The 26,996-nt window shown below is 45.8% G+C and overlaps 1 long non-coding RNA gene across 1 annotated transcript; it reads left to right on the top strand.

The window, feature by feature from the left end:
- Positions 1-925: 925 nt before the first annotated feature.
- LOC126546867 (uncharacterized) lies at positions 926-21,366 on the top strand. Its single transcript, XR_007602624.3, has 4 exons — positions 926-1,134; positions 8,125-8,230; positions 10,728-10,797; positions 18,170-21,366. It is a non-coding gene; the product is annotated as an uncharacterized lncRNA (long non-coding RNA).
- Positions 21,367-26,996: the final 5,630 nt, after the last annotated feature.

The raw sequence follows: 26,996 nt of genomic DNA, 5'->3' as shown, positions 1-26,996 counted from the left end.
TTATTCCCCAAGGACTTCCATCACTTCTGCAGCGCTGTGATAACGTCATCTGCACAGATGAAACGCGTTTTCGACTTCTGCGAGTCGGCTGATGAGAGAGGCAGCTTATACCGGTTCCTCGATTTTCCGATCACGATCGGTTCTACGTAGATTCCGCAGTACAGGCAATCGTGATCACAAAATCCGATCCCGATCGGGCTCGATCGCGATTGAAACTGCTCCAGTATGACGCCCGTATAAAATTCCGAACACTCACCTGTTGCGTTGGGCATGATGATCCACGAGCACCTCGTCATGTGCTTGTTCTTGTGGCGCTTGTGTTTCGCCTGCCACCAAAGCGCAAGTCGAGCCTCAACGCAGGCGATCAGCGCTTCGTTGTTGATCGCCTCCATAGCCTCTGTGCTCTAGCGACACGAAACCAGCAGCTACTCCCGATGTCTCCGTACGATTCTAAAACTTCAATGACCTTTCCGAACCGCCGGAAGTGTACATGCGGCCCACGTGACGTCGGTGCACAAGCTTTCACTTCCGTCGCGTACGCTCAAAATGACGCACGAGATCAAGACCTCTTTGACGCGCGCGATTCCTGCGCGTCTGCCCTCTCTAGACGCGTACACTGTAAACACAAATGAGCCCATATGGGCGTTTTAACAGTTGATATGCCATTTTTCCCCCCTAGCTTAAAATGAGTACTCCCACGAGAAGAAGTAAAATAAGCTAGAACCATTATTGTACCCCCGACCCCATTTGAAGGGGCATTGCGGTTTTAAAATGGGGGTTTTCAAGGAATAACGGTGGCGTAGGGAAAATTCAGACGAGCCAAACAGAGAAAAGAATAACTCAGCCATGACCAACAAGGCAGTCAGCCGCAGCGACAATTTCAGTAGGATTATTTCTGCAGTCAGATTCGAAATATACCGCGCAATGTGTGTCGGCGCTGTTTTTCTGTTCGGAGTAGCCGCGCCTTGGTGCTGCAGAGGACGCCGAAGTCGGAACTACGCGCGGAGGAACACCAGCCTTCGGAGCGCGCGCGCGCGCGTTGAAAGCTGCGATCGAGCAGCCATTTGCCAGCGACGGCACATTCTTCTACCGTGGTTGATGTTTCTCACTGCTTTGAACCCCCAAGACTCCACGGTAAGTGACTTTGAACGATTATTACATGTTCTATGAGTGTGCATGTGTTCTAAGTGAGGAGACGCGCTGATATGACTTATTGAAGGTCTCGGTACAACATGGCGCGACAGTTGGCCGTCCAGAACCATTTTGCACGATCACTGTGTTTCTTCGAGCTTTGTCGTAATCGAGGCGACTTGAGTGCTCAGAGTCAAGCGAGTGTACTTAAAAATTAGGATTTTATATAATGAGGGACTTTGCCGCGTCTTTAATTGGGCGGATGTGAGCATTCGACATGATCCCCGAAGCGCAAGCCACTACCATAATAGTTACGTGCAGTGCGAGGTGAGCTAAGCTTCGCCGCCTAACCGCGGCCTGAAAATGTGGCGGCCCGTTAAGGGTTTACTGCGGTGCGCGTATGTGAGTGTTTGTACAGCGATCATTTGAGCGAGAACCGGCGGCGCTTCTTTGTGCGCGGTATCTGCTAGCTGGCGCGTACGTGGCGCCTGTTACGTTTCGCCTACAACGCGCGGTAATGCCGGCGCGGATGCAACGGACGCCGGGGCTTCGTTCAAAGCGGCGGACATTTTGGCCCGTTCGACGCCGCCGCAACGCCTCCCCGCCAAGCGTGTCCAGGCGTGTTTCAGTGCCACGTGTCTTCGTGCGTGCGTGTGTGTGTGTGTGTGCCCACGCTTGTCAAAGCGCGGCAGCCGGGGAGCGGAGCTCCCCAAGTGAGGAGCCAGCAGGTTTGTCCGTCGGCGGGTTGGCGATGCGTCACTACACTCGGCTCACCATGTCTCTCGGCTCGACCGTGCGCGCCGTCGTGGGCTCATGCTCCGCCGTCGCGTGGGCTCATCCCGTGACCTTCCTTCTGGCCCGCGACGCCGAGAGTATAAGAGCAGCTGCCCCCGGACGCCAGGAGAGAGGCTCCGATTTCTTCTGTTGAGTTACGTACTCTCCCGTCTCTCCACTTCGGTCGACCTGACCGGCCGCTCTTTTGCTATGTTAGAATAAACAAGTTGTTCTGTTACCAGTCTTCTCATGCTTTGCCGGGACCTTCGGATGCTTCCAGTGCCCCAGGCCGCCAGGCCAACGCTACCCTTGGGGCTTGCGACCCATTCGCAATAACGGGCGCCAGCACCGAGACCCCAACAACTGGTTGCCAGCGGTGAGATCGCGACAACGGAGGCCAGCAGCGAAGAGATGCGGTTGACTGTATGCTGAGCAGCACAACGACCATCCGGGAGCAGTGCAACGAGCCCTGTGTGATGACTGGTTGCCTGCAGCGGAACGACTGCGCTGAATTCTTGGCTGCGAGGTTTGGTGAGTGCGGGACTTTCTTCTTCTGAGTTTTGCCAGGCTTTTGTTAGTGTTAGAAACAGAGCTGGTAATTGTGGTTGTCGTTGCTGCCGGGTTAGTTTGCGGCAAGACAATAGTAGGCAGTAGAGAAAGCAGCATTCAGAGCAGCCATGGATTTGAAGTCGTTGCGCAAACCGAAATTGCTGGAGCTTGCAAGAGAGTTGGGTCTGGATGTCTCAGACAAACTCAGAAAACCAGAACTGCTAAGGGCTATTCTTGAGTTAGAAGCTGAGGATAACGAGCTGTCGGAATGCCTTGAGACCATTGAGGAGAGGGAGACGGCAAAAAGACAGGAGCGTGAACTTAAAGAACAGAAAGAGAAAGATGAGCGCGAACGTAAAGAACAGAAAGAGAAAGATGAGCGTGAACGTAAAGAGCAGATAGAACGAGAGCAACAAGAGAAAGAAAGAGAGCGCGACCGTCAACACGCTTTGGAAATGAAGCGTCTCGAGTTAGAGATGGAACGCGCTCGTAATGGAAGTCAGGCACACGGTGCAGGAGAACGAGTATTGTTCAAAATGACTGACCTGATGCGGCCGTTTAAGCTTGGAGAGGACATTGGTTTGTTCCTGGTTAACTTCGAGCGAACGTGCGAGAAGCAGGGGTTCTCTCGGGAAACGTGGCCACAGCGCTTGCTCACTTTGTTACCCGGCGAGGCGGCCGACGTAGTCGCTCGCTTGGAGAGAGAGGAGGCAGAGGATTTCGACAAAGTGAAATCGAGTCTGCTAAAAAAGTACCGGCTGTCAGCGGAGGCGTTCCGTCGGAAGTTTCGGGAAAACGAGAAAGGCAGAAGTGAGTCATATACAGAGTTTGCGTACAGGCTTATGTCAAACATGCAGGAGTGGCTCAAAGAAGAGAAAGCGTTTGGTGACCACGAGAAAGTTCTGCAGTGTTTCGGGCTAGAACAGTTTTATAGTCGGTTACCTGAGAACGTGCGGTACTGGGTCTTGGATAGGCCAGACGTTAGTACGGTGGCTCGAGCCGCTGAGCTAGCCGAGGAGTTTGTGACGCGTCGGGCTCGTGGAGCTAAGGACGGTCAAAAGGGTGAATTTGGCTCCAAGTTTGAGAGGCCAAAGTTCACGCCCATGAGAGCAAAGGGGGACACACGTAGTGCGGATGCGAGTGAAAGCAGTCCGACCGAACGTAAGGAGACGGCGGCAACCGAAGCCGAACGCAGAAAGCGGTTCGAGACGAGGCAAGCGCGCGTTTGTTATACGTGCCAGAAGCCGGGTCACTTTTCGGCGCAGTGTCCAGAAACAAAAACAAAAGTCGTGTTTTTGTCTTTATGCAGCACTGACGAGAACATGAAGCTTCTCGAGCCTTACATGCGAGACCTCCTCGTGAACGCGAAAGAGTGCCGAGTGCTTCGCGATTCCGCAGCTACAATGGATGTAGTTCACCCTTCTTACGTAGAACCCGATATGTTCACGGGCGAGTGCGCATGGATCAAGCAAGCAGTGGAAGCTCATAGCGTGTGTCTGCCGGTAGCAAAAGTGCTTATTGAAGGACCTTTCGGAGCACTTGAGACGGAGGCCGCAGTGTCATCTATGCTGCCCCCCCCAGTACCCGTACCTATTTTCAAACAGGTCCGATCACCTCCTGCGCGAGAAGGGGCTTTTGTTTGGTGAGGCTAGCGTTCAGGCCTTAACCAGATCGAAGGTTCGGGAGCTCGCTGCAAAGGCGGTAGTTGCGGGGTCGACGTTGTTGAACGATGAAAAAGGGTCAGAGGCGCAGCAAGCTGGTATTCAGAGCACGCCCGAACGGGATAAAATTGAGCCTGTAGCGTTAAAGGCACCAGATACTGGAGAGGAAATTCCCGATGCGGGAAAGTTAGAAGAGCTTCCGGTCGAGCTTCCGGGACTAGGCTCAGTGACGAACAGGAAAGACACCGATCAAGTCATTAGTGACTTAATAAGTAAAGCATCGCTGTCGCCTGAGCAGAAAACCGAACTACACCAGCTCTTACAAGAGTTTCAAGGTCTGTTCTCTGAGAGGCCTGGTAGGACTTCTGTCCTTACTCATGACATAGAACTTACCTCCCCAGAGCCAGTACGATCCAAGGCGTACCGGGTGTCACCCCGCCAGAGCGATATTATGGAGGCTGAGGTAAAGAAAATGCTACAGCTCGGTGTTATTGAAGCAGGTGAGAGTGATTATACCTCCCCTTTGATTTTAGTTGAGGTACCGGGCAAGGAACCTCGTCCTTGCGTCGACTACCGCAGGCTTAATTCCATCACTAAGGATCAAATTTATCCGATCCCTAACATCGAGGAGCGCCTTGAGAGAGTGAGTAGCGCTCAGTTTATTTCCACCCTAGATCTTGTCAGGGGTTATTGGCAGGTTCCACTTACAGAAGAGGCTAGTAGGTATGCGGCGTTCATTTCACCAATGGGGACATTCCGTCCTAAAGTTTTGAGTTTTGGTTTGAAGAACGCGCCATACTGCTTTTCAAGCCTCATGGATAAAGTGTTGCGGGGACAGCAAGAATTCGCTTTACCGTATCTAGACGACGTAGTGATATTCTCCGCATCCTGGCCTGAGCATATGGCGCACTTGCGGGCAGTGCTAACCCGCCTGCGCGATGCGGGCTTGACAGTCAAGGCTCCCAAGTGCCAGTTAGCACAGGCCGAGGTTGTCTACCTCGGACACGTGATTGGTCGGGGTCGTCGCCGCCCCTCTGAAATAAAGGTGGCCGCTGTGCGAGACTTCCCGCAACCGCGCACGAAGACCGATATTCGGTCGTTCTTAGGTGTCGCCGGCTACTATCAGAGGTACATCCCCAGGTACTCTGATATCGCGGCTCCCTTGACGGATGCTCTAAGAAAGACAGAGCCGCAAACAGTCGTCTGGGATGAGACAAAGGAAAGAGCTTTTAGCGCCCTAAAGAGCGCCCTAACAAGCCAGCCTGTGCTACGATCGCCCGACTACACAAAAGGGTTCGTTGTTCAGTGTGATGCTAGTGAGCGAGGCATGGGCGTTGTACTGTGCCAACGGGAAAATGGAGAAGTAGAACACCCCGTCCTGTATGCTAGTCGTAAGCTGACGAGTCGTGAGCAGGCGTATAGCGCCACCGAGAAAGAGTGTGCGTGTATCGTGTGGGCCGTTCAGAAATTGTCATGTTACCTAGCCGGCTCGAGGTTTATCATTGAAACGGATCACTGCCCTCTCCAATGGCTGCAGACCATCTCTCCCAAAAATGGCCGCCTCCTGCGCTGGAGCCTCGCTTTGCAACAATATTCCTTTGAGGTACGTTACAAAAAGGGGAGTCTCAACGGTAACGCCGATGGCTTAAGTCGAAGCCCCTAACGTGGGAATCAGCCTCGAAATTGCTTGTTACTGATGTTTTTCTTCCTGAGGCAGGATTTTTAACCTATTGCTTTCGTGTAGTGTTTCAAAGTGATGATGTGCTTTCTAGTGCAATTTTCCGATTTATGGACGCGTTCTGAGTGCTGCTAAACTACTGTAAGGAACTAGGCAGCAGTATAAAAGGGGAAAGAGCCTGGCAGGGCTTAGTGAGGGTTGTGCCGTGCTTGCTGACTGAGCGGTTGACTTTCGGCGTAGTTCTAACGCTTGCCGGAAACGAGAACAAAAATGTCAACTCTCCCGAAGTCACTTTGCAGTGTCCTGTGTGAACGTGAACGTGAGAACGAGGCCTTCTCTGTGCGCTACGCTCAAGAAATGCCAAAGGACGCCCGACTTCGGTTATGAGCACCATCGAGCGACATCCCTCCGGACAGCGGATGCAGTCCCCTGACCATCGGGATCTCCTTCCCCCGGCGGGGCGGTCTGTTACGTTTCGCCTACAACGCGCGGTAATGCCGGCGCGGATGCAACGGACGCCGGGGCTTCGTTCAAAGCGGCGGACATTTTGGCCCGTTCGACGCCGCCGCAACGCCTCCCCGCCAAGCGTGTCCAGGCGTGTTTCAGTGCCACGTGTCTTCGTGCGTGCGTGTGTGTGTGTGTGTGCCCACGCTTGTCAAAGCGCGGCAGCCGGGGAGCGGAGCTCCCCAAGTGAGGAGCCAGCAGGTTTGTCCGTCGGCGGGTTGGCGATGCGTCACTACACTCGGCTCACCATGTCTCTCGGCTCGACCGTGCGCGCCGTCGTGGGCTCATGCTCCGCCGTCGCGTGGGCTCATCCCGTGACCTTCCTTCTGGCCCGCGACGCCGAGAGTATAAGAGCAGCTGCCCCTGGACGCCAGGAGAGAGGCTCCGATTTCTTCTGTTGAGTTACGTACTCTCCCGTCTCTCCACTTCGGTCGACCTGACCGGCCGCTCTTTTGCTATGTTAGAATAAACAAGTTGTTCTGTTACCAGTCTTCTCATGCTTTGCCGGGACCTTCGGATGCTTCCAGTGCCCCAGGCCGCCAGGCCAACGCTACCCTTGGGGCTTGCGACCCATTCGCAATAACGGGCGCCAGCACCGAGACCCCAACACGCCAATCCCCTAGCTCGTGCGATTGTGTGCAGTAGGTCGCCCACTTAGCGCGCATTGTGCAGATTTGCCAGTACGCTCCTTTCTATCGTCTGTGTCTCTTCGCGCCCACGTCGTTGATTGTGCAGGCAGTGCGCGACTGCGGCACGTAGCATGTAGAGCCTGCGCCCGTCGACTTTGATCTACGGGCGTGAAATGTCGGCGGCGCGTTTGTGGTATTAAAAGCGTGTGGTGAGCTTCCAACGGCACTACGGGTGAACGCCGCATGAGCTGCCGGTCAGAGTATAAGAACCTCTTTATTGTTAGCGTACTGCTTGGCGGTAACAGGTGTCCTGCTTGGGTTCAGATTACTGGATACGCCGTCACTTGAACCTCGGCGGCCGGAGCAGGTGAGTACCAGTGGCGGCGGCACCTCGGCGGGCAGAAAACGGTGCCCTTGCCGTGACGAGATATATCAATTTACGCGATAGCATTGTCGGTGATAGGTCATACGGGCGCGTCGCTCCATGCCTGTGTTCTTTGCTGAGGCCGCCACTACGCCTGCTGTGCACTTACTACGCTATATCTATATAGTCGATGCTTGTGCAATGTTGTTATTCAACAGCTGGCGCTGTGCTCTGGATACCTGAACTTGTTTAATGTTTAATTACTTTGCTGCTGTGCCATTGCGTATTGGGTACAGATATTTAGTATTGAATTCTAGGTGCCAAATTCACACAAAGAAGTTGCGCTTTTCAACTCAGGATCATATCACACATCACAGCGTCATCCTATATTGCACGAGTATTAATAACAAAATTTCTGTTGCTGGTGAAAAAAAAAAAAGGCAGACCGATCAACCTGTATCTGTGAGAAAAATGTGCTTCAAGTCCGCCATTGTCTATAAAAAAAGGTACTACCTTGGTATTCAATGTCAGTAACACTCATAAGTTATGCATCCTTTTGTGTGAAATAATTTGTCTTAGAAGCCATTCATTGTAAGGGATCAGTAAACATCTCATAGCTTAAGTAGTGCATATGTGCATGAGTTGGGCAAAGGTATTGGTTTGTAAAGAGCAAAGCCATTAAGATATAAAATATTGGCAAGCTTAGTTTAACAATAAGCTGACGAATATACAAAACTTAATGTAGCAGCAGATGTTCTCCAAGATAAGCTTGTGACCAGCTTTTTTGTGTTCTGTGTGATCATTGCAGTGTCAAATTTTTCATTTTTATTTCAGGACTGCGGCTGCGGTCGTTTCATTGCCAACTGTGAGGATGAAGCAGCTTCATGGCCGGAGATCGGGCGCCTCCCATCAGTTTCCCTTTTCAGCAATAGAGGCCTTGGTATGCTCTTACCTAGAGTTTGCTTTTTTACCCTGTATGTTTTGGGCGCAATGGCTAGTTTAGCGGCATTACTTAGAGTGATTGGTGTGACACCTGTTCCATAGGAGGTATGCAGGTTATCCCACATAACTTTAGCAAACTTTTAAAAATATGAATATGCCACCTAGCTGCACAGAACCTATGTAATGTTGTTTCCTGTCTCTTGGAAATACTTGGATTTGCTGCATTTTGCCTAATTACCTAATTAGTCTTATTCAATTAATCAACTTCTCAAATGTAATTAGATAAAAAGTCGCAATTATAAAATTGTAGAGCAACGTGAAAATTTCCCAGTACAGCTATTTGTGGCTCAATATGTGCTACATAATGTGTTTTTAGAGCATGAAAGAAGCCTGAGAATCTCGCAAAGTGCCTTGAGTATGTTTCTGTGTGACAGCGCCTGTGTTGTGTTCTTCCTTCAGTCCTCATCTTTTGCGCTGTACTAACAGTCGACCTCGAGTGGCCATTCCCCTGGCAGTCTTGCATGTATTGAGTGCTTGCCCTGTATAGGCATGTGTGTTTCCAGTAAGAAAAAAATACTGAAGGAGCCCAACGTGATGTATTTCAGGACAAGTGTGTGGTGTAAATTACTATGTGACAATAAAATAAACTGAAACAAGACTTCACAGTAGAGGTATGCAGGTGTGTGCATCAGCATAATGACGAAAACCTAATGCAAGTTTAGAAAAATATTAATTAAGTTAGTTTCTGTCATTCTTCTCTGTCACATTATTATTGCAAAAATGTGCTCTCTAGTATTGCACGATTAAAAACACAGTTCAAATACATCATTTGCTGGAACCTTGACATTCATAGCAACATAGAGAGGAATGGTTAAAAATTTGCTTTGCTTCTCTGACCTTCATTTTAGGTCCTTCTCATGTTTGCTAAGCTTCTTAAAGCTATCATAGACCCCTTCCAGGGTTTACAGGCAGCTTGAGCACATTGTGCCAGATTGTGGAGAAGCTGCAGAGGTCGCAGTGTGTATAGTGGTGTCCGGTAAATGCAAGTTTATTGCAAGATGCATTATGCTCAGTACCAATTATATTAAGTTATAATTTTAGCAAAAATCTGTTTTCCAGATATATATCAATGTGTCTCCAAAGAACTGCACTTTTTAAAAGAGTTGCTCATTCTCTGTCTACTGTTCGGTGTTGTTAAATGCATGTATGTTGGACAGCATAGTGCTTGGCCTTCAGGTGAAGGTAGTAGTGTAGGTAGTAGTGTGGAAAGTGGTAGCAGTAGTAGCTTTATGCATGGCATAAAGCTGCAGTAAGCCAAATGTGAAAAGATAAGGGCTAATACGATACAGCCATGTAGCAAAATTTACACAAGCAAACTGTTTGATGCAATCCCTAGGAAAGTAAGCAAAAATATAAGAATGTGCTTATATGATAAACAGTACCTATGTTTCAGGCGCATGGCCTTCTACCGCCATATTCCATAACAGTTCATTATTTAACACTTTAAAACTACTTGCCCTGTTTATGTCTAACTGCTCTAAATTCGAAAATTTTCATTGATTGCACTATGAAGGTTTTGGCCGTGGCTTAAGTTACGGCCAGAATTAAATTTATAGTTGTGGCCGTCCTATGTGTGATAACAAAAAGCCATTTTGGAACCAGGTGACTGTTATGCAGTATGCTAAGTGTGCGTATTAGAACAGCCACTTATATTTTCATTGTAACCATGTATAAAGTATGTATGTACACATCTCGAAGCCATAGACTGTGTACTCTTAATTGGAGGTGTTATTGTGTGGAGTAGGTTTTTTTGTAAGCATTGTCTAGAATTTGCACTACATTAAGGTGTAGTGAAGCCAAGCGAAAAATATTGACAAAATGGCTAAAGTACATTCTTAAGAGTATTAAGCGCACTTAGATGACTTTACAGCATGTAGTAAAACAAGAATGGGAACTGAAGTGCTTAATTTTTGTTCATTATTACCATATGGCACCAACATGCAATGAAGACAAAAGAGGAAGAGAAGGGAAGTGCACTAAAGGGCAACTCACTCCTGATGGGAGCTGCATTCACATCTACATGATGCATGCAATCTTTGAGTTATAGCAGCAGCTATCCACCTGTTCACTTTGTTGCACATTTGTATTGTTTATGTACTAAGTCTGGCCCTGGAAGTGTTAGGCAGTGCCACTTGTGGCATTGGTGCTGCATGCAAGACATCCTTCTAACCACAGGTGTTATGTATTATGTAAACCTAAGTTCTTTTAAATTCATGTAACCCACAAAAGTTCCATTTGAAAGGATGTGCCATATTTGCCACCATTGTCATGAGTAGCATTGGCTGACAGTCACAGGGCGAGACGTTAACCTTGCTCAGCTATTATGCAAAACTATTTTACATACAAATGGGGTAATTAGTATACATGCCGAAAGCCTCACAGAATAAAATTTTTTATTCGCATCTTACAACGACTGTTATTTTGCTTTAACTCAGGAGGCCTTTCTACCTGCGTTGCATCCTGTGGCTGGACCACTCCAACGATCTTGGCAGAATCGTTACACAGGTGTGTTCTTTTGTGATTCTCAGTACTGATATTTTCTAGTTTTTGTTCGATGTAAATGCACAGATCAAATGAAAAACAGGTTAAAAGATGAGCTCACAGGCACTGTATCCAAATGTTTGTTAGGAAGGAAAATCTTTTTTACAAGTTGTCGTTATAGCAACACAAGAGAGTGTGCACATCACACCACCAGTACCTAGCAAGCAACAGCATTATACCGTAGAAGAAGCCAAAACATCAGGCGAAAACCTGTACTAAACTAGGGACTGTATTAAGACCTTTTCGAGGCTTAAACTATTTCTTGGGTTACTCTGTCTAATTGCTTGAACTGAACTGACGTGTCCTGCAAAACAGTTTGCATTCGCATTTGATACAATCTGCAGCAAAATATGAACAAAGGGCTGCAATACTCTAAGGGCCTACTATAGAAGTTGCAACCAGTCTTCCCAGTGTACTGCAGCCTCAGGAACATGAAATGTGGTACACTGTACCACATGCACACACAACAAATTTTAATCCATGGGCATCTGTACACTGTGCTTGTGCAGGACTGCGCAACTGGCTGTTTATTCGTGACTGAAACAGCTACGTACATCAAGACTGTATTGGGAAGCCACCATCTTTTTCAGTCAGTGTAACAGTCCATAAACATATGGATTTCCATGAGCATTTTGTCTGCCACACTTTTCTTTGTCGTTTTTTTTTGCACTCCAGCTTTGATGGCTGCAAGACACTTCAGGCTGGCTGAAGAGACAGCGGTAGCCTAGTAGGTGGCCTCACAAAGTTGTTATTTTGATTTTTAAGAGCCGACTTGCTTTGGACAATGCTGAATAACACATCGAAAGGCACGGGATTATTGACAAGGTTAGAATGACTTTGAAAGAAGTTTAAGGCTTCTTTTTAACTCTGATCTGTCTGCCGAGACCAAATCATGTCAGCTTTTAATGAAGCAATGTTCAGGTTGGAAAGCTGCAAGGCTGTGTGGGTACTCAAACACCATCATTGCTTCATATAGCTGAAATTGCTGTGACATCAAGGCAGAAGCAAATGACATGGCAAAACAAAGGTTGGTCGACAAAGGACTCATTGGCAATTATGTAGGTTCAAGGGCTATTGCACTGAGTAAGAAAATGTGTTCCTGATACAGCGTGAACAGTGTTAATGCTGAAGAACAAACTGGCACCATCTCCCCAGTCCTACACAAGCACGTGCATAGAAAGGGATGCCTGTTGGCCTTGAGGGCCACCACTGGAGGGATCACCTGCTATCGCTATGACATAGAATGTGACATCAGATGACTATAGTTCACACCTTTGCTGCAGCTCGCTGGCTGGGCAATTGAAGCCTTGATTGTAAGGATGAAAAGTTTCAATCACAAGGTGGCAATTTAGTTGCCAACTCTTACAGCATGGTTCACTACTCAGTGCTGCAGTGCTGGACGTATTTGACAAGCCTGGTGCGAGTTCTCATGAGTACCCATGTTCAAGCTGCCGCTAGATACTTAGTTGATAAAGTCACTGAAAATGAAATTTGGTGATCGAAAGAGTCATGAAAACGATGCACACAAGGCTTGTAGCGTGCTTACTTGGTATGACCTCAGTCAAGACACCCTGTGTAGAGATGCTGGCAAAAGTGCAGCAGAAGTGTGGATTGAGGAGACAAAAATATAAGCTGTTCAAGTTCCACATATAACAAACTGATAATAAATCGTCGTTCAGCAAGAACTCCGGCAAAAGGGGCAAGCCGCACTCCCCACAACGAATGCTATAAAAACAGTACTGTTATTGCAGCAAAATTGCCTATAGCTCTTTTGATAGCTTGATAGCTGGTAGCCGGTAGCTACTTGATGGTAGCACTTAATAGCTGGTATCACACAATGTTTTTTATGCCACGGAAATATTCCAGGACGTGGGGGCCACAATTCTCTTAGAGGCCAATACAGACACAGGGTGCCAGCAAGCATGGACTAAAGATTTTTCCGTTTGCATTGATGTAGTCTACCACATTTTGTTTTCTTGGGTGCACAGTCACACTGGGGTAACAATTTTCTGCCTGAATATTCATCGCAGGGAGCACTGCAGCCAGCTGAAGGGAGTCTCTTGTCCACACCTTGCCACAGATGCGGCAAGATGTAGACTTGACCCATTTTTCTAGGCACATTTGTTGGGTTCAAGAAAGAACACAGAGTAGCTTAAGAACTTTATTCCTTCTAGATTTAAGGCGTGGGGCCAGGTATTAAACATTGTTTTAAGAATTTTACCAAACCGGGAAAAATTCTTTCTGGAAAGTCTTCTCGTATCAGCTTGATACAGTCCCTGGCTTAGTATGGGTGCATGTGCTGTGGCTTTGTTTTAGTCTGTTTAAAAGGTCGTTTTCCTTTTGAGTGTTCCAGTTGCAAAGAAATCACAAATATATTTTGATTTCAGGAACCCTTGTGACATTACACAATTCCTTTACATGTTGCAACCAAGCTTATTTTTTAAACACATGCCTTTCTTTCAGCATGAAAAAAACATCTTAGATGAAACAAGGCAAAAATGGCTGCCTATGCATTTGTACAATATTCCAACTGAGAGGGGTGAAAAGTAATAAAATGTACTACTTTCATAATTTTTCTACCATGTGTACAACATTTCTTTATAGGCATGAAGCAAATTCACTTTTATCACTAGCCTATTACAGAAACAAAAAATGACAAACTGAGCTTTTAAGGGGGCCCTCAGAAGGGCCCAGTCCGTGCGTCTTCTTTTCTAGCGCCATGGCTGTGAGCGCAGCTGAGCACATCTGCAGCCTGCACACCCTGTTCTAGAGGTGATCTGCTGCGTGTGGAAAGACTAGACGTGCTGATATGGCGTGGTATTATGTGCACAGTCTTCCCACGTGTTTAGTACACGGGGTTGCATAATCTGTAGTTTCAGAGATGCATTGAAGTTTGAGACAGACAAAGCATTCGCCTCCACTGCCAGCACTTTTCATGATAGTGTCGTTCCACTGTGTGTGGCAGTATCAAAGAGGACAGGGTGGATGCGAAAGCAAGGCTGGGTTTGCTTCATGCTACCTATGTGAAGGTATCGTTAACACACCGTGAAACCGTATCTTTGGTCGCTGACTCTCAAATTCAAAATTTTTTTCTCATTCAGATTTGTGTTTTCTGACTGCGGCCCTTTCTGTGGGAAAACAATCCATTTGCAAATGTACTTATTTGACTAAACGGTCGAATCTGAGTACAACAAACCAAATTGCTGATTTTAGTGCATTCGTTATGTTGGGGTTCCTTTGTATATGACTCCAGAAAAAGCCGACCATCGTCTGCTCACACTCCGCCGCGCCCACCCATGTAGGAATAAACTTAATTTTGGTTGGCCACGATGCTTATCGGTGTAGTAGCTGTCGTGTGTCCACCCATACACATTTTGTTGGCTTCCCGAAAACCTCAAAGAACAGCTGTATTTTGCTTATGTGCATTCACTAATCAAATAAGTACATGTTTGCTAGAATCCCCATAATATTGAGTCAGCTGGTCTGCTTGAAAATGTTCAAAATATGGCAGTTAGATTTGTAATAGGAAGTCATACTAAAAGGCTTTGTATTACTGAGAGTAAGGGTAAGCTGCAATGGCAGGATTTAAAAGACTGGGAAATCTCTTCAGTTAAAATTATTTCAAGCATATACTGTTCCAAACATGTAGAGATAGAGAAATTCATATCAGGCTATCATCATACCTCACAAGAAAGAGATTACACTAAAAAGGTTTATTAATTTCCTTTTACTTATAGGTGATGCCTCACATTGTTTTTTCCTTGGACCAAAGGGACTGCAAGGTTTTTCAGCCTGCAATTTTTTGCATAGTTTTCAAAGATAATTCCCTCCCTGCTTTGTGTGCTTGATTTGAATGTATGTTACATTACACAGAATGTATACCCCCCCCCCCCCCCTGCAATGCCAGTACAGGCGAAGCAGGTACTAAATGAATAACCATGAAAGGATTTTGGAGGGAGCAAAAATGGCATGTGCAATAGATATGCGTAGATGTCCCGTTGGTGTTGCTGTCAAACAAGAAATTGGGATATCGAGGGACTGAGCAAAGTAACTACATGTGTGCTTGCCAAACTATAGCTGTCATTTACACCTTGATTGTGACTTAGCTACCAAAAGAAGTTTTTTGTCTTGTTCTTTTTCTGTTGAAATGTACTTTTTTCTTTGTCTACTTTCGTTTGGGTTTTTGTAGCTATATCATGCACATGTGACCAATAATGCCATGTGGAAGTTAGTGGTTGTTGGTATTTCTCACTGCCTGTCGTTTGTTCAATGTGTGTACTAAAGTCAATAGAGCACCAACCAGTATAAACCAGTGTGTTCAATTTGTTTTCTTGTTTTAGTACAAATGATCTGACTGGTTATGTGCCCATATAAACAATTAGATTATGAAAACAAAGTTCATCAGAACATGACATGCATTTTACTTATAATTACCATATTTCAACTGCAGAACCCACATATTAAGGCATGTAGATTTAAGTAGACCAAGTCTTTTTGCAATCCTTAGTTCTGAATAGGTGAGAGCAGTGCTAAGGACACAAAGTGAGTCCACATAGATAAATGGCATGGTGCACTGTGCACTGACTAATAATTGATGTGTTTTTGCAACAGACAAGCAAATAAATATCCAGTAATGCCTTGTCAAAGGCACGAAAGCACATAAAGAGGCAGGGGGTGGTCAGATACAAATGTGCCGTGGTTTCAGGTTTGTTAACAAGCATACCACTTTTCTGTAACTTCAGAGAACAGGTGCTGCGCTGACACATTAATCTTTTTTTTTCTTGTTGTTATTTTGTGGGATTTGATTAGTTTCTGGGTTAATGGTTGCTGCTTTCGCTAACATGTTGCACTTATGAAATTTGGGCTGTCATCTGCACTGTTTACAGTGTATGTACTCTTATGGTCACATTATAGTGGTGCTTAATCGTGAAGGCTCTCATTCAAATATAAGCTTGTCTGGTCTGCATATGCTTTCCTTCATGCCAAAGAAATAAGATATACTATGTTTGTGTCAGAAGGAAAGAAACTGAGACTGGTGTCTATTATTGCACATAAATCTATGCTTAGTTGCGTTAACATTTTTGCATAATTTCAACAACTTATTTAGTGCATTTCTGTAATATTCACACTCTTTCTTATCCACTTAGGTGTAAGGAATAAAGGCAAAAAAGTAAAGCATTGCATTGGATTTAACTTAATGCTCTTGATTCTTGTTACCTTCTTGATAGCTTTTCTATTTGGAAGAGCATATGTACAAAAGCATGTTTTGACCAAATAGGCTGCTGTTTGGGAGCCTTTGCAAGCACCACTATAACGTGACAAAAGCAGTGTGTGGCCAGTTGGTTATATAAATTCTGGTGTAATGACACCACAAAAAGTAAACGAAAATATGTACGCACATGACACAAGCACCGGATCTCACTTCAAGCTTTAAAATAAGGAAAACAGGCAATATTTAATAACAGGTGGAGACATGATGTGATGATATCTGTTAAAAGAAATTCTTTATGCAGTGCAACTAATAGATCACTGATACATTCGTCATTCTTTTTAAATGTTGCAAGCCACAATTACCTTGCATGTTGTCAGGTCGTAATACCTGGCTACAACGCAAGTTTTGTGGAACACAGGACCGCAGTCACATTCTTTGCAGTATTTAACATTGTGTGATGGAGGATTGTTTCACACGGATGACTCATACTCCCTCAATTTCCCTGATTTCGCATTAATAGAGCATCCCATCTGTCCAATGTAGGCACGGCCTTATGATGGCAGCAGACTACACAACGCTTGCGGCCTAGCTCACTAGATGCATATTGTGCTTCAACCACAACCAACCTTTTCCTTTTTTTGGCTTCTGCCTTTTATTACAGCACAAAACTCTCCTAACAAGGGCCTGAGAAAACAATGATTTGCGCAACTAAATTAGGCATGAATATGGAATATAATGAATGAGATGAAGTAAAAAAGTGGTTGCAGTTGTTTCGTATGCATTTGTAATTTTCATGGGTAATTGTGTAGCTGGTCTCTACGGGCAAAAATTTTTTTTCTGTATGAAACATGTGATGAGAGATTTGCTCTGATGAGAAAAAAAGACAAGCCAGGAAAACAAATTAATTTGTTGCGTGCAGCACAATTTGCAGGCGGTGCACTGCAACGGAGGTTATGTACAGTCAGCCATTCCCATCCAGTCATGCTTGCATTGCATACACACATTGTATTAATTTGAGATTGCGGCTAATGAAGTTTGTGTGCAATAACTCTCATTCGCACATAGTGATGCACTGCAAAATAGATTGGTTCGTTCCTGTGTTCATCAAAACTCGTAGCGAGAAATTATGAGCAGATGTACATAAGATAATTAAGCTTTGGCAGATTAGCACGAAAAGGACAAATGCATCAGTCATTCTCAGATATATTGCACAAAGAATTTGTTTTTGAATTAATGACATCACTTCCTGTCACTATGTGTTGTATATGATGTCTGTTTTCTTATTAAAGCGAGAGTTGAGGTTAGGCACTTGTGTCCTGCATGTCTTTGTCTTCGTTTGCTTCTGTGGTGCCATTACACCAGAATAAGTCCATGACAGGAGCTGCCAGTCTATGCAGTTATACTACATTGGGCTCAGTACGCCTGGCGGCCTGAATGTGACGAGTGCGAAGTAGCAGTAAGAACTTCAAAAGGGTAGAATTTTGTGTCGGTGGTGCATATTACAGTATGGTGAAGCGCTATAGATGGAACAGTGTGAGGCGAGACAGATGGGAAAGTGCTACAGATAACTGTGAATGTTTACTGGAAAGTTTCGCTGCAGCGGGACAATGCATGCGTTATCCTGGTGCAGCAAAATTTGCCAATGTTCATAGTTGTCAGTAGCACTTGCCCATCTACATTACACTTCACCGTACACTAGTAGCAGTAACAACAGCAACCAACTGACCCGAGCAATAATGAAAGCCCACAGAATTGCCAAATTGTAGGAGAAATGTTTCAGTGTAACACATGTTTTGTTAACTGACAAGCAAATGGCATACATGTCTGCGAACCGATGATCAGATGCATTGTTCATGCACATACATTATTTTGTACAACTGCTTCCTGCTTTGATTTTTATGGCTTTTAGGAAGCATTCCAAAGTACTTAACTGTTTGTTCTAAAATTGAATCTGTTCTCAGCCAGCACTATGTGGCATTACTGCATAAGCCCTTACTTCGTCAGTGTCCTTCGCACTGTTCCCAACTAAATATGAATAACCAAATAACCATGTTTTTAAATTTTCAGATTATGAAGAGAATACTCTTAATATGTATTTCATTAGAAAAATTTTCTCAATTTTAGGAAGAAGTCTGGCTGGCCCCAAGCCTGGTGCAAAATGAAGAAATGGCGCTCCACATCAATTCATGTTTACTTGTCGTCATAGCCAGTCTGTTAGCTTAATTTTTGGTTCTTCCTATTGAATTCTCAAGAAAGGTACCAACTCTGTCATTCATTGAAAACAAATTTTTGCACTTGGGGATGCAGCCATGCACAAAGCCTTTGAGCTCATTAATATCTTTATTTTTTAAAGAAAGTGCAGCTCCTGCGTGGAGCAATAGGTTGAATAAGACGAGGGTTAATGAAAAGGTGGCGAAATTAGTCATCAACAGTTGTCCAACAAAGGAAGTCTCAAGCTGGAGGCAACATCTTTGCAAGAGAACCAAATGGCTCCAGCCTGAGACATTCGTTGTTCAACCTGGCAAGTCTCCTCCTCGAAATATTTCCTCTAGCCTGAGACCTATATCCATTCCACCACCCTTGACCAACAATACACCTATACATTTGGCAACCCATGGAAAGGTAGCAAATTCACATTCAAAGAAAGGGAATGTAGTTTGCACCCTGGAAGGTAGCATGAACAGTATTTTATTTACTTCATGAAATGCAGATTTGCTATCCAATTACTTTATTTTGATCCCCTTTTTATAATTGGACAGCATGGTTCCTCAGAGAGAATAATAATTCGAAGCTCACACAATTTTGCTCCTTTATGTCCGTTAAATCTGTCCTGGTTGCTACACTATCAGCCCTGTCTGCAATTGCATAGCAGTGTTTTGAGCATGCATCCAAATTCAAAAGAATAGTTAGGCTTCTACCTCAGAATGTTTGCTACTGTGTTGCAGCTCGAATTCTATGTCTAGGTGGTCACTGTGATGCCATGTGCTTTTTAAATAAGACCAATATGCTATTTGAAGGGCAATTAAATGCAATCTCAAATGACCTCAGCTTGGGGAATGACACAATTGGAGGTCAATGTGATAAGGAGGATTTGATTTCTGAAAACAAGGCACTTAAACGGGAGAAAGCATGACTAATTTCGTCTAAAGATGCTGCTATTGGATATGATCAGGGAAGGTACTTGTTCGTGGCTGCATTTGCAACATGTTACATTGCTGGCTTTATATATTGCACTGGGTACAGTGAAATGTTGCTGCTTGCACAATATTCAACTAAACATGGTAGCCATGCTAATGTGTCCATGCAGAACACAACTCATCCACTATTATGGACTACAGTGGAATCTCGATAAACGAAAATCGCTTCGAAACTGCCGCTTAAATAGGACACCATCCTGATAATTGGTTGGCTCTCTGCAATGTCTCTCAGTAAATATAATGCCTGGTAAATGGAACCAATTTCCCCGGCACCTTGAGGCTCCATTTAAAGAGCACCCACTGTAAAAATATAGGGGGGATCGTGTTTGGAACTTTCGTAAATGTAGTCTTAAACAAAACCGCATTTCAGTGGGAGCGAAATGCAAAAGCACCCGTGTACTTAGACAGGTGCATGTTAAAGAACCCCAGGTTGTCCAAATAAATTCGGGGTTACTCGCTATGGCATGTGTCATAATCAGAAGGTGGGTTCTGGTTCGTAAAATACAATAATTTTTAATAGCTTGCTCAGAAATCCAGCACTAAATTATGTAGCTTGTTTGTGTGATGAGCCCCATTTCTTAATTTAGTACTTTGACATTTATCATATTTGTGTGTTAGTCCATGCAAAATACCACTGATCGGCCTCATTATACAAGCCACTGTTAATTAGGAATGGCTTAGTCAAGCAACTTAAACTTACAGCACAAACACCTAAGACGAACCACAAAAGGAAGGTACGACACACAGTGGTGCTAACAACTTCTTTATTTCTTCGTCGTCGATGCAATATAAACCCTAGGCCACACTACCGCGCAGGCACTCAGATTACATTACAGAGATCTGCCAAATTATCACATACGCAAGCGTAGGAAGTCAAATTCAGATGGATGCAGGGACAAAGATATCTTACTAATGCAATTATCGCCCTGCCTTTCTTGTGGTAGGCCTCTAAGGCAAGCCGCACATGCTCATTCTTGCTTTTGCCAAGAATCGACGTCCCATCAAGTTGTGCCTCACAATTGTTGCAAGAGTTAATATGCGCACCAAGGTGCGCTCCTCTATCTACATTTTTGTTTACTTGTTGCGCATGTTCCCTGAGTCGCTCATTGACGCAATGCGCTATCTAGCCAAGCTATGTCTTACCACATGAGAGTGAATGGTATAAACCACGCCGACCGCGCACAACACGTATGAAGCATCATGCCGAATTTGGCATCCTCCTCTGCCCTCTCCGCAGGTGCGGGAGCATAGCTTTAAAAGCTTGTTCGGTGCAGAAAACGCCAAAGGAACACTATGCCTGCAAGCAATTTTGTTGAGTTGATAGATGACCTTATGTGTTTAAGGGACCATGCAGGGAACATGCACAAAAAGTAAACAAAAATGTAGATAGAAGAGTGCACATTGTTGCGCATATAAACTCTTGCAAAAATTGTGAGGCACGACTTGATGGGACATCGATTCTTGGCAAAAGCATGAATGAGCTTGAGCGGCTTGCCTTAGAGGCCTATCACATAAAAAGGCAAAATGATAATTGCATCAGTGACATAGCTTTGTCCCTGCACCCATCTGAATTTGAGTTCCTACGTTTGCATATGTGATAATTTGGGAGATCTCTGTAATGTAATGTGTGTGCCTGTGCAGTTGTGTGGCCTAGGGCATATATATGCATCGACGACGAAGAAATAAAGAAGTTGTCAGTTAGCGCCAGCGTGTGTCGTATCTGCCTTTTGCGGTTCGTCTTATGTGTTTGCGCTGTAAGTTTTAAGTTCAGAATTATGTACCAACTAGGCCAAATGAAGTTTTACTCTTAGTCAAGCGAGCTCAATATATAGTCTGTGCAAAAGTGTGGAGTGTCAGTACAAAGTAACAGTTCAAACACATGGCTCTGTAGTTACAGTTCAGTATGAAAGGAGATAAGATTTCTTAGCATTTCTTTCATTTACTAATTTCATTGTGTTAGGACATGTAGAATACTAGCAACTGACATGCTTACAATGTACAGTGCTCTTTTTTAAAATCCAGACAATTGTTTTACTGGGAGCAGAAATGTGCTTTCTTTTGGGCCCGGAAGTGAACATATCATATTTCTTACATTTGGTGTAAAATAAATTTTCTTCACTGTCAGTGTGTGTCTCGTGCATTTTTCCTTTCAGCAAGTAGCAGCTGCTCTCGAAGGCGTTTGCTGGCCTCGGAGGCACTGCCGATAAGCTAGGACGACTGTATAAAAGCTTTGCAAAGAGGGGCTCTGTGATCAGCGAAAGGGAAAAAAAATGAAGACGTGCGGTGACGGGTTCATTCGACATTGGACCACGTGTGCGCGTGACTTGGTCGATTCAGCGGTGGCCCTGTGCCGTCGATTGGACCACGTGTGGCGAGCCCGCGGCGAAATGCTTCGTGGCGGTACGCCGCGCTTATGCAGCAGCAGACGGAACACCGCAGGCCAAGGTGTCGGACGCCGGCGTTCGCTCCGAGCAGGTGCGACGCCTGCTCGGGCGGCAGCTCACGGACGGCCGAGTTCCCTTGAGCCTTGATCGCCGGCGTTCGACATTTCGGCCTGCGGTGTTCCGTGTGGTACTGCGTAAGCGCGTGACCCGCGCCACCATGCATTTCGCTACGAGCTTGCCGCACCTAAACTTAGATGCCTTTAATTCCTTCACAATACTCCCATTGTACCTCCCAGTCAAATAGGGGGGGGGGGGGGGTGAAGTGGGCGTATTACGGTACCCCCGTTGTGTGCCCAATTAATGCCCACGTCAATGGGAGTTTTATCGTACGCCCTTTCAATGGGAGCAAAAAGATGTACAAAAGGGAATGCGCTAGAGGACAAGCAAAAAACGCCCATCTGGGTGTTTTTTTGTTTACAGTGTAAGACAGGCGCGCACGGCCTCGCAGACGCGTGACGCGTAGCCAGGCGCGCACGATTACCCGCGCGTGGTTAGGGGATGTTGAGTGCTTTGTTTTCCTTTCAATTCAAATAAAGACTGAGCACGTTGCGCGCACATCTTGGTGCGTCTTGTCGCTGCTTAATACGGTAGCACACACAGTGAAGAAATTACGTGCACGCGCTCAGTAGCCCGGCCTTTCCTAAGAACAAACGAAGCACGCTGTCAAAAGAAGTTTGTGGAACTCCATGATCGCCAATGAAGGCTCAGAGTTTGGCGTCGCACAACGTTTAGTAAAGAATATCAGCTCAGTTCCCGCAGTACCGATGAAATCGATGCACTGCCCCTGACAGTAGCACGCTACCCGACAATGCGGCCAGCGCGCGTCGCCGTAGCAGACGACGCAGATCACGACTCCGTCCCTCGAGCGTCTGTGCCTGCTCGAGCTGCTGCCACCGCACAACTCCATTGATTGCCGCTGCGCGATTCAATACGTTCCGAGTTTTCCCCTAAGTGTGAAACAGACTGGACACGCTTCTATTTGCCTTTAAGAAGATCGGTACGCTTGACGATTATTTTTATGGCTGCAATGCGGCGAAAGGCAGCGTCTCCTTAGCCATGTAAGTGACGCTGAGCAGGTAATTGGAAACGACATCGTATGTGCCGCCGGAACAATCGTCGGCACATATGATGCGGCACATACATACGGCACATACGGGCTAAAGTCATTTTTGCAGTTTCTCACAAAATGTTTTCTACAAATCCGTGTTGTCTCTGATGGCGACAACGGGCTTCCATCGACGCTGTGCTGAAATAAACAATATATATCGCTGCATAGCACAACTACGACATGCGCACATAACTTTAACTAGTACGTCGCCTACATTATAGAATAGAGGCAGCAATGCAAATAGCTGGACCATTTTTTAACAGTGCTCAAGAGACGGAAGTTGAAAGTACTAGTAATCATTTCTGCTTCAGCAATGCCGGCGCGACCAAGACGCGGGCGTGTATCGTCCAGTAACTCGATTGATCGGTGCAGTGGTGATGCAGGAATTAACTCCGGTCATGTCCAATGCATCATGCACATATTCAATTTTTCGGCACGCGTGAAGTTCGGCCACTGCTAGCGCATAAAACACAAGTGGTTTCCATTCTTGGGCAGCGCACACACAAACGAAACACGAGAAAGAAGACAGGGTAAATAATTGAAAGTTTTGATATGAATCAAAGGATTAAATACCGAGTAATTATTAAATTCATGTGGGTTACATATAAAAACCGTCATACACTCAGGAGTGATCAATGAACGAGCTCGCTTCGTTTGGCAGTTGTTTACTTCGTTCGGCGCACCGCAGTAATCCATGTCTGTCGTCTGATTTTTTCGTACCATTTTCTTGTGAATCGGCAGAATTTCACTGGTGGCATGAACCCTTTCGTGTTTACATTGCTGTCGTGACAGTTAATAACACAATCATAATTGCCGGCCATCCGAAGAGGCGCCGTCGCAAACAAGAGACGTTTAGCGCGGAGCGCGAACTGAACGCGGGCGCGATCGTGAAGGGAAGCGGCGGCGGAAACCTACACCCGTTGGAGGTGAAATCGTGCCGCCAGGGGAGAAACGAGCGCTGGCGTCTAGGATGAAACTTGGCGTGCGGACATCCATATACTTAAACTTCCTTGGTTGGTGGGGCCACCGCACTGCCCTGCGGAACGAAGTGCGGCGAAGCGGATTATTTCGCGGCAGTGGCTCAACTTGGATTTGTCAAAGACACGGTTGAAATGATCACCACTGTTGTTATCTGATGGAAAATAGTGAATGTGAAAACGCCAAACAAGGTACAGCGCCTTCGCAATGAGTTTCAAGAGCAGATAAAAAAGCTTTCTTTGTCTACAAATCAACTTTCTGAATAAGATGGCTGACTAGCTAAATATGTGGGGTAGCCTGAAACATGACGTTGGGCGCTTGACTCGAGAAATCCACAGCGCTCTGCGACACACCCCTCATGCTCTCGTAGGGGTGACAAGGCACTGCCTGGAAGATTTTGGCTTCAAGTACGTGTCGCTTGGTAAGTTCCAGACCGACTGTTTCGAATAAAAAATTTGGAGAGTACAAACATCTGTCCGGAGCACAATACCACCTGTAAGTAAGACAAATTTACGAGTCTGACAATAAACTCAGACTACTACTGCTGCCGGAGCTAGATACTGTAACGACCTGTTTTTTCACTGTCAGTCTGCAAGCCCCCCTGAACAAATTGAAGTTGGAGTGACGGAAGCGGACATCGCCGGGAAGAAACCAATGCTTCCAGCCATACGTAGCAGGATACTGTGCTCATGCTGCTCTTAAGAAGTTGGTGTTCTTCCTGTAGAGATAACTTGATAATTGAGAGCCATGGTCGTTGAAGTCGAAGTAACTTGTCTCATTGCAGCCAGCACAAGAGGTACTCCAATCTTTCCTCAGCCAGTTGTCGTGTATGTCGTGCTTACAATGCAGATTATACTTGACAAGCTCGCTAGCGAAAAAATACGCGTCAAAGTTCTATGCATCTGCTAAACAAAATGAAGTGCTCGTGGGTCTGGCTGCATCTGCTGCTGAAAACATTGAAGACCTGGAAACATGATAGAATGGTCATCGCCTTAGACAGTCATGAATTATCTTTTGAGTGCTGCAGCACGTACGTTACTCAACGCCTTCTGCAAAGTGCAGAACAATACGTCAAATGAAAGTAACGCAACCAAGCGAAAACTCAAGGCTTTACAAGCATAATGACCGTGTGCTGTAGGAACAATCTGTGCTTTATCATCAAATAAGCATTCCTCTCCAGCAGCAAGCATGCTTACGAGGCATGCAGTCGAAATGACAGTCTACAGAAAGACGTGTTTTTAAGTGTCTTGCAGTCTGCTTTTAAATAAATATTCAAGGTTTTCTCCTTTTACACGCACTTCGTTTTCTTTAAGTCTCAGTCAACACAATAATAAAGAACAGCGTTAGCTAAATGTTTTTTATAGCTGTAGTTACATGTCTACAAAAACTAAACAATTGTAAATTAAGTGAAATGTTTTGGAATGCATACCTGAGTATGTTGTGGCAAAGTCAGGAGAAATAGCGCTACGCCTTTGCAAGCATATTGACACAATTACATAAGTTTATACTTTGTTTACACACGGACGTCATGATTATCGCACATGTGCTTCCGTTTTTTATTGCGATAGCAATTATATGGGTACTCCAAGCACATTTCCGCCGTCGGCGTTGGCGTCGTCGCCACCGTGATTTTCCGCATAAAGTCCAAGGGTGATAACACCGTCGCCGCGTGCCGTACGCTGTATGCGCGAGTGAATGGTGGCGAGGGGAGCCGATGATAGCGGCTCAATCTCGGCCGCACGAAAGAGACGAAGGCAGGCAGGAAGCGAGAATGCCTCCCGTCGTGCGCGAGGCACCCAACGTTGCGGGGCACCGACGGGAGGGGAGAGAGGGGGGCGTCGTTCTGCTCCGGCAGCAACTGCGCATGTAGTGGTGGCGCGCGGTCACGCCGCCGTATCTTGATAACGATCAGCGTTGGGGGCAGAGTCTATAGGTGCGTCGGGGGCTCGTAGCTTTGTGCGTGCTGTGTGTTCTTGGTGCTCACTGCGTTGAAGCAATAGAAAGCACGAATGTCACTTCGCTCGCTGCTGCTGCCGCCTTTCCTCATGCCAGCGTTTTGACAGCGAGTTTCCGCGGTCATCGAGGGAGATTTGCTCACGTTTGCTTGTGCGCACGTGACAGCATGTTTGTTAATTCAGTTAGTATGTCTATGCTTAGAAGTTTATACGGCCGATAAATTTATCCTTACTTCGTATAGCTGTTCACTAATTTGCTTTAGTAATCGATGATTCGCCTTTCGGTCGAAACTGCCACTTTATTCCAGGGTAAATCGCAAAATCAAGCATGAATTGCGACAAAAAGCGAGAGCGCCACACCAAATTTTAAAACATTTCTCAGACGAGCAATGTTTCAGCCGCCGTGGTGCGGCGAAACTGAACCTACAGGGTAACTTCTCTCCCGTCACGTCGCGGTTGGCTGCACGGGCCTTCTCCTAGTTCTAGGTGGTGCTGATAGTGCTCAAGTATCCTCAAGTTTCGAAGACGTGTTGAAGCGAGAGAGGCATGCCGATGAATCCTTTGCTCCCCTCTATTTGCGCTCTTCATTACGCCAGTGTTGTGACAACGGGCGTTCGCGGTCATCGACTGATATCTTTTCACGTTTGCCTCTGTCTGCGTGACGCCTTGCTAATTTAATTAATAAGCGAGTGTTTACTTCAATGCATATGACCGATAAAACAACGGACGTCACTTTATGTAGTGGTGTAATACTTTACTGTCGCAATAAATGCATGCCTCACCTGTCCGACGACACTGCGACTTTCTTCTTTCTTTTCGACATGTCGAGATGTCAATTAGGGCGTTGTAGATAATCGCAAGAGACGTCAAAATAAAGTGTTTCCAGCAATGTCCATACACTTCTCCGTGTTTACTTTTTTCTGGCGCGCAGAGAAATCTAGCGAGATATGAAAAATATGCGTCCGCATAGCTGAGCCCACTACACCCCTTGTTCTGGAAAGTACCGACACTTTTTGATCCTTGTCGCCGCATCCATATCCGCGCCGCCAGCTCCCTCTTTTCCTCCTCGGTTGCGCCGCGGTAGTGCTTTCCGCTTTTTGATTGGCTGCGGCGCACGAGATCACCCCATCAGGTGACCTTCAAGTTTAGCGGGCACGTCATGAAACTTGTTTTGGCTGCTTTTTACTTTTTGCCTATCGTCATTCCCCTGCTAATGTTGGTTACGCAGTCACAGCATGCGTGCTCTTCCCAAGAAAATTTACCTTAATT

The sequence above is a fragment of the Dermacentor andersoni genome, chromosome 1, assembly GCF_023375885.2.
Source record: "Dermacentor andersoni chromosome 1, qqDerAnde1_hic_scaffold, whole genome shotgun sequence".
Lineage (NCBI taxonomy): Eukaryota > Metazoa > Arthropoda > Arachnida > Ixodida > Ixodidae > Dermacentor > Dermacentor andersoni.
The sequence above is the reverse complement of the archived record's forward strand: the minus strand, read 5'-3'. Positions and strand labels throughout refer to the sequence as shown.